Source organism: Mandrillus leucophaeus, unplaced genomic scaffold (genome assembly GCF_000951045.1).
Source record: "Mandrillus leucophaeus isolate KB7577 unplaced genomic scaffold, Mleu.le_1.0 Scaffold209, whole genome shotgun sequence".
NCBI classification, from domain to species: domain Eukaryota; kingdom Metazoa; phylum Chordata; class Mammalia; order Primates; family Cercopithecidae; genus Mandrillus; species Mandrillus leucophaeus.
In genome coordinates this window covers 3,123,022-3,130,876 of record NW_012102132.1, presented here as the reverse complement: position 1 = coordinate 3,130,876, position 7,855 = coordinate 3,123,022, and the positions used below count along the sequence as shown (strand labels likewise).

The 7,855-nt window shown below is 47.1% G+C and overlaps 1 pseudogene across 1 annotated transcript; it reads left to right on the top strand.

Moving 5' to 3' along the window:
- Positions 1-1,853: 1,853 nt before the first annotated feature.
- On the top strand, positions 1,854-4,318 carry LOC105539778 (annotated as a pseudogene). The gene is made up of 2 exons (XR_001006102.1): positions 1,854-1,871; positions 3,084-4,318. The product of XR_001006102.1 is annotated as an uncharacterized LOC105539778 (transcript).
- The last annotated feature ends 3,537 nt before the right edge of the window (positions 4,319-7,855 follow it).

Sequence of the window (7,855 nt, the reverse complement as noted above, 5' to 3'; positions counted from 1 at the left end):
CTGGAGTGCAGTGGTGCGATCTTGGCTCACTGCAACCTCTGCCTGCCAGGTTCAAGCAATTCTCCTGCCTCAGCCTCCTGAGTAGCTGGGATTACAGGCCTGCACCACCACGCCCAGCTAATTTTTGTATTCTTGGTAGAGACTGGGTTTCACCATGTTGGCCAGGCAGATCTCAAACTCCTGGACCCTAGTGATCCTCCCACCTTGGCCTCCCAAAGTGCTGAGATCACAGGCATGAGCCACTGTGCCTGGTCCACAGGTCAGTTTCCTCCATAGCTACACATCCACTGAGGGCAGACGATTTCTCCTGGTCTGCACACTCCATGGAATCTAGTGGTTTTTTTTTTTTTTTTTTGAGAGACAGGGTCTCACTCTGTCACCCATACTGGAGTTGCAGTGGCATGATCATAATTCATTGCAGCCTGGAACTCCTGGACTTAAGTGATTCTCCTGCCTCAGTCTCTTCAGTAGCTAGGACCACAGAGGTGCACCACTATGACTGGCTAGGTTTTAAATTTTTTTTTTTTGTAGAAACAGGGTCTCACTGTGTTGCTTAGGCTGGTCTTGAACTCCTGGGCTCAAGCGATCCTCCAATCTCAGCCCTTCAAAATGCTGGGATTATAGGCATGAGCCACCTTGCCTGGCCTCTTAAAGGTCCTGCTCCATCAAGAAAGGAGATGCCCCAAAACACAGGCAGGAGAACTAGAGAAAGGGAGAGCTTGAACAGCATCAAGGGAGAAGGAGCCAACCCAGAAAGGAAACCCATGGCAGGGGTTACCAACGCAGATGCCTCCAGGGCTAGACAGGTCATGTGGGTGGAGGAGGCAGCAGAGAACAGATGAGGGTGGGATGGGGTGATCGGCATGGGTGCCCCATGAAGGGCCAGCCCATTATTTCCCTATGGGAATATAGGCACAGTGATGCCAGCTTTTTCAAGAGAGGCTGGAAATCCAGATTTTTGTGTAAAATGTCCCAGTTTGTAACTGTTGGCAGCTAATTCTGATTATTTCAGTGCACTGTTTGTGTCTAGAAGGCTTCAGGGCTACTAGTACTGTTCTGTTTTTCAGGCCAGGTTGATGGGTACATGAGTGTTTGGTTTTCCTGTATTTTTCTTGCCTTATAGAAATATAAATATCGGCCGGGTGCAGTGGCTCACGCCTGTAATCCCAACACTCTGGGAGGCCAAGGTGGGTGAATCACCTGAGGTCAGGAGTTCAAGATCAGCCTGGCCAACATGGTGAAACCTCGTCTCTACTAAAAATACAAAAATTAACCACGTGTGGTGGTGCATGCCTGTAATCCCAGCTACTCAGGAGACTGAGGTAGGATAATTGCTTGAACCCCGGGGTGGGGGCAGAGGTTGCAGTGAGCCAAGTTTTCACCACTGCGCTCCAGCCTGGGTGAAAAAGCAAAACTCCATCTCAAAAAAAAAAAAAGAATATTTTAAATATCATTTCATATGTATTCAAAATTAAGTTGAGAACTCTCAAAATCCTTTCTGTGAGTTCAGTTTTGCCGGCAGACCACCCATTTGCATCCCCTGCTGGGTATTAGCTTGTTGCTTTGCAGTACTTGTCGATTAAATGAGGTGTGTGGCTATACACTTTCACTTGAATATTAATCAGTTAAGTGTTACTTTGTGCTGAAAATAGAAAAAGTCAGCAGTGCTGTTTCTTCTACAAGAATTGTTCTGTGAAAGGAAAAATGTTGCAGCTCACCAACTGCCGCCCACTCTTTCCTCTCTGGAATATTTTTGAACCTATCATGTGTTACCTTTCACACAACTTGATATTGAATATAAGAAGAAATACTAATCATTCTGCATAAACCAAAGTCTGACTTCAAACGTACTCATGATTTTGATAAAGTCTGTATGTGTGTATATGAAGGCACAATTTGCATCTCAGAATCTAAGAGACATCTAAATACTGGCACCAAGGATATATAGCTGTCTTTGGTTCACAAGTTGTCCAGCACATATTTTGGATGAAGTAACTATGAGTCACTTGCAGCCTGGAACAAGTTACTTCACCATTCTGTGCCTCAATTTCCTCACTTACAAGTTTCTAGGCTGGGTGCGGTGGCTCACACCTATAATTGCAGCACTTTGGGAGACTGAGGTGGGAGGATCACTTGAGCCTGGGAGTTCGAGACCAGTCTGGGCAACAAAGCGAGACCTCATCTCTATAAAAAAAATAATAATAAAATAAATAAATAAAATACATTTCTACATATGTGTGATACATTATTTTATCTAGGTGGCAGAAGTAAACCACAGAGGAGGAAAGTACCAAATCAAATCAAATTATTTTACTCATTCAAGAGATGTTTATTGGACGAGTGCGGTGGTTCACGTCTGTAATCCCAGCACTTTGGGAGGCTGAAGCGGGTGGATCACCTGATGTCAGGAGTTCAAGACCAGCCTGGCCAACATGGTGAAACCCTGTCTCTACTAAAACTACAATATTAGCCGGGTGTGGTGGCATGCACCTGTAATCCCAGGTACTCGGGAGGATAAAACAGGGGAATCGCTTGAACCCGGGAGGTAGAGATAGCAGTGAGCCAAGATCGCGTCACTGCACTCCAGCCTGGGTGACAGAGTAAGACTCTATCTAAAAAAAAAAAAAAAAAAGGATGTTTATTGAACACCATGCTAAGTAAGTAAGTAAGGGCTCTGGGGAAGACAAAAAAGGCCATTAGGACATGGCCTCTACTGTCATGGAATTGGAGAGACAAGACACACGCACAAAATATTATGACACAACATGAGGCAATATGTATTGCCGGCCATCTAGACTGTGAGCTCCTCTACGGCGGGGCCTGCATTATATTCGTCTTTGTAAATGTGGAGCAAATGAATGAATAGTACCAAAAGCACAGTAGCTATTCTAAGGAGGAAGATGCCATCGTGGACTTGAAAGTTCGTGAAGCGGTCCTTCCTGTGACTGACGTCATCGGGAGATTTGCTTTCCTTTTCTCTGAAAGAAGAGGAAATTGAAACTGAGTGGCCCATGATGGAAAGAGGGGAAGTCTAGGGGTACAGGAAGTCCCTGGGTGAAGTCAGAGGCTAACGTGGGGTTCAGAGCGACTGTGGCCGTCGGCCTGACCGTCTTTGTGCTTTCTGTCATCACTATCATCATCTGCTTCACCTGCTCCTGCTGCTCCCTCTACAAGATGTGTCGCTGACCGCGTCCAGTTGTGACCACCACCATGTCCCCCACTGTGGTGCATGCCCCTTACCTTCAGCCTCCAAGTGTGCCACCTAGCTACCCTGGACTACCAGGGCTACCACCCCATGCCCCCCTCCCCCAGCCAGGAATGCCAGCAGCACCCTACCCAATGCAGTACCCATCACCTTACCTGGCCCAGCCCACGGGCCCGCCAGCCTACCTCGAGGCCCTGGCTAGAGGAGCAGCCACACCCTACCCTACCAGCCAGCCTCCTTCCAACCCGGCCTACATGGATGCCTCGAAGGCGGCCCCCTGAGCGTGCCCTGGCCTCTCTGGCTGCCACTTGTTCATGTCATGTGTATGTGAGTGGTGTGCAGGCACGGTTCCTTACACCCCGTGTGTGCTGTGTGTGTCCTGTCTGTATATGTGGCTTCATATGATGCCTACTAGGTGGGGAGTGATCCTTGCCAGAGTGGGCTGGGACCAGACTTTGTTCTCTTCCTCACCTGAAATTATGCTTCCTAGAATCTCAAGTCAAACTTGAAGAATGGAGTGGTGGGGGCACCCTGGGAGGTGGCCCCTGAGAGGTGGGGGGCTCTCCAGGGCACATCTGGAGTTCTTTTCCAGCTTACCCTAGGGCGACAGAGTGCGGCCTGTCACACTAGGATGGCGCAGCTTTCTGTGAGTATTTTGCAGATGTGTCCTGATTTCAGCAGCATAGCCAGCTGCCACTTGAGGCCATAGCTTGTCCCCAGAGTTGGGGGTACCCTTTGCAGAGCCAGAGACATAATGCAGATAAAGCTTGGGATCTGACCAAGTTGGGCTTTGATCCTTTGGGCCGATGTCCCATTGCTCCCTGGAGCCTGTGTCACGCCCACTGGGGGTCAGGCAGCCTCCTGAAGCCGGAACACCTCAGGCAGAGCCCTGCTCACCTGAAAGCTGTCTGCCTGGACTGTTCCTGTCCCTGCATCCTCCCTGGGACCACCTGGAGGGCCACATCCACACCCAGCCTAGCTGCCCACGGGGAGCTCTCCTGCCCTTGCTGGCCCTGCCCTTCCCACAGGTGAGCAGGGCGGCCTGTCCACCAGCACACTCAAGCCTCTTCCCTGCAGTGTTTTCATTTGATTTTAGCCAAACGCTTTGCCTATTTTCTGGGTTTTCTTGTTTGTTTCTTTTTTTTTTTTTTTTTTTGGAGACAGAGTCTGGCTCTGTTGCCCAGGCTAGAGAGAGGGCTATGGCACGATCTCGGCTCACCGGAACCTCTGCTTCCCAGGTTCAGGTGATCCTCCTGCCTCAGTTCCCCTAGTAGCTGGGATTACAGGCACGTGCCACCATGCCTGGCTAATTTTTTTTTTAGTAGAGATGGGGTTCCGCCTTCATTGCCAAGCTGGTCTCGAACTCCTGACCTCAGGTGATCCACCTGCCTTGGCCTCCCAAAGTGCTGGGATTACAGGTGTGTCTTCCGTTTTAAAACATGATCGTTGATATGAGACTGAAACCCCTGGGTTGTGGAGGGAAATTGGCCCGGAGGAGAGGAATAACCTGGCTAATGTGAGAGTTTCTGCTTCCCCTGACACCGGCTTCATGGAATATGCAACTCCTGTACCCCACTCCATCCAGTGTGTTCTGGCAGCAGGGACACCTGGGCCAAAGGGCTGTCTGGACCAAAGGTGTGGTGTGGGGCCCTGGATGGCAGCTCTGGCCCAGACATGAATACCTCGGTGTTCCCCGTCCCTCTGTTACTGTTTCACCAGAGCTGTCTCGTGGAGGGAAAATCAATAAGACAAGGTCCTAATTAGACATGGGGCTGAAATGCTTTCTCAGGTTTTGAGGCTCAAGTATTTATTGCAATGAAAATTTAAGGGCCAGGCATGGTGGCTCATGCCTGTAATTCCAGCACTTTGGAAGGCCGAGGCAGGAGGATCATATGAGGTCAAGAGTTCGAGACCAGCCTGACCAACATGGTGAAACCCCATCTCTACTAAAAATACAAAAATTAGCCGGACATGGTGGCAGGCGCCTGTAATTCCAGCTACTGGAGGGGCTGAGGAAGGAGAATTGCTTGAACCTGGGAGGCAGAGGTTGCAGTGAACTGAGATTGCACCATTGCACTCCAGCCTGGGCAACAAGAGCAAAATTTCATCTCAAAAAAAAAAAAAAAAATTTAGTATGGGCACGGTGGCTCACGCCTGTAACCCCTGTCTCTAACTAAAAACACCAAAATTAGCCGGCCGTGGTGGCATGCACCTGTAGTGCCCGCTACTGGGGAGGCTGAGGCAGGAGAATCGCTTGAACCCAGGAGGCAGAGGTTGCATTGCTGGATATCGTACCACTGCACTCCAGCCTGGGCTGCAGAGTGAGACTCCAACTCAAAACAAACAAACAAACAAACAAACAAAAAAACAAAAAGAAAGAAAAAAATTTAATCAGTCATATATAAGCAAGATCAGGCCTTACACTTAAAAAAATTCTTGGTGGAGAACTGCAGCCTAAAACCAAAGTTTCAATCCCCTTCTTACTGCTGGATCCCTTCCTTCCTCCCAAATGTGTCGTTAGACACACTTTTCTAGTTACCTGGGTAGAGAGGATCCTTCTCTACTTGAAATATAGGCCACTGGATAATAAATCTTATCTTGCCTTCCTCAAAGAGTCAGTGCAAAAATGAGACAGCTTGTCATGTGAGGCAAGTCCTTTAAGCTTCTCAGATGAACGTTGCTATATTAGGACCAAGGACTGTTATGCAACAAAACCTATCTACACCTTTCCTTGATACCTGAGCTTCACAGCAAAGATCACTTGTTGAACTAACAGTTGTCATTGTATTTTTGAAAAATGATCACTTCTAGGGGTGCATCCTCCACAAATTTCACAAGATCTCAGTTTGGGGATTAGCCATTTTGGCATTTGGGAAAAGAATCTTGCAGAAAATGAACCAGTGGTAATCATGATGAAAATAATAGCTGGAAATGTTTTTATAGAATATACTATAACCTGTATATAGCAAGAATAACACTAAGATTTCAACTGGTTTGTAACTGACAAGCAAGGAGTGGCCTTCCCCACGTCCCTGGCCAGAGCAGGTGCTCTGTCTTGAACTTCCACAGCCTGCTTTCCATCCCTTACCACACTTCCACGGAAGGCACGTGCTCGGAAGTCTCTGTCCCGGCAGGTGCAGTGGCTCACACCTGCAATCCCACAACTTTGGGAGACCAAGTCAGGCGGATCACCTGAGGTCAGGAGTTCGAGACCAGCCTGGCCAACATGGTGAAAACCCATTTCTACTAAAAATACAAAAATTAGCCAGGTGTGGTGGTGGGGGCCTGTAGTTCCAGCTACTTGGAAGGCTGAGGCAGGAGAATGACTTGAACCTGGGAGAAGGAGGTTGCAGTGGGCCGAAATTGTGCCACCGCACTCCAGCCTATGTGACAGAGTGAGACTCTATCTCAAAAAAAAAAAAAGTCTCTGTCCCCACTAGACTGTGAACACTTAAAGGCAACTGTATTATATTAATTTTCAGATCACTAGCACCTGGGACTGAACCTGGAACATAGTAAGTACTCAATAAACATTGACTGAATGGGTAGATGAAATTTGTACATGCCGTTACTTGGCATGGATTAAAGGGCAAGCCAGGAGATGATAATGATTATTATTATTTTCATAATTTTAATTTCTATTGTTTTGACACAGGGTCTCGCTCTGTCACTCCAGGCTGGAGTGCAGTGGCATGATCGCAGCTCACTGCAGCCTCCAACTCCTGGCCTCAAGCGATCCTTCCACCCCACTCTCCCAAGTAGCTGGGACCACAGGCACATGCCACCACATTTTTTTTTTTTTTTTTTTTTGTATTTTTTGTAGAGATGGGGTTTTGCCATGTTGCCCAAGCTGGTCTGGAACTCCTGGACTCAAGAAATCTACCTGCCTCAGCCTCCCAAAGTGCTGGGATTACAGGCCTGAGCCACTGAACCCGGCCTGAGATCATTATTATTTTTTAACTTTTAAGGAGAAACCACATCAAAATTAAAAATTACTCTGCCAAAGACCCTGTTAAGAGGATGAAAAGACAAAGACTGGGAGAAAATATTTGCAAATCCCATATCTTACAAAGGACTAGTATCTGGAGTATATAAAGAACTCACAAAACTTATCAGTAATATTAGTCAGGCATGGTGGTGCGTGCCTGTAATCCCAGCTACTTGGGAGACTGAGGCAGGAGAATCGCTTGAACCCAGGAGACAGAGGTTGCAGTGAGCTGAGATTGCACCATTGCACTCCAGCCTGGGCAACAAGAGCAAAACTCTGTTTCAAAAAAAAAAAAAAAAACTTATTGGTAATAAACAATCCAGTTAGAAAAAGGGCAAAAGACATGACAGATATTTCCCTGAAGAGGATATACAGATGGCAATTAAGCATGTGAAAAGATGCTCACTGTCATTAGTCATCAGGGAAATGCAAATTAAAACCACAATGAGATATCACCACACACCTATCAGAATGGCAAAAATAAAAAATAGTGACATCAAATGCTGGAGACACAGAGAAACTGGGTCACTTGTAGATTGCTGGTGGGAACGTAAAATGGTACAGCCATTCTGGAGACGGTTTGGCAGTTTGTTTATTTATTTATTTATTTATTTATTTATTTATTTATTTATTTATTTATTTTTGAGATGGAGACTCACTCT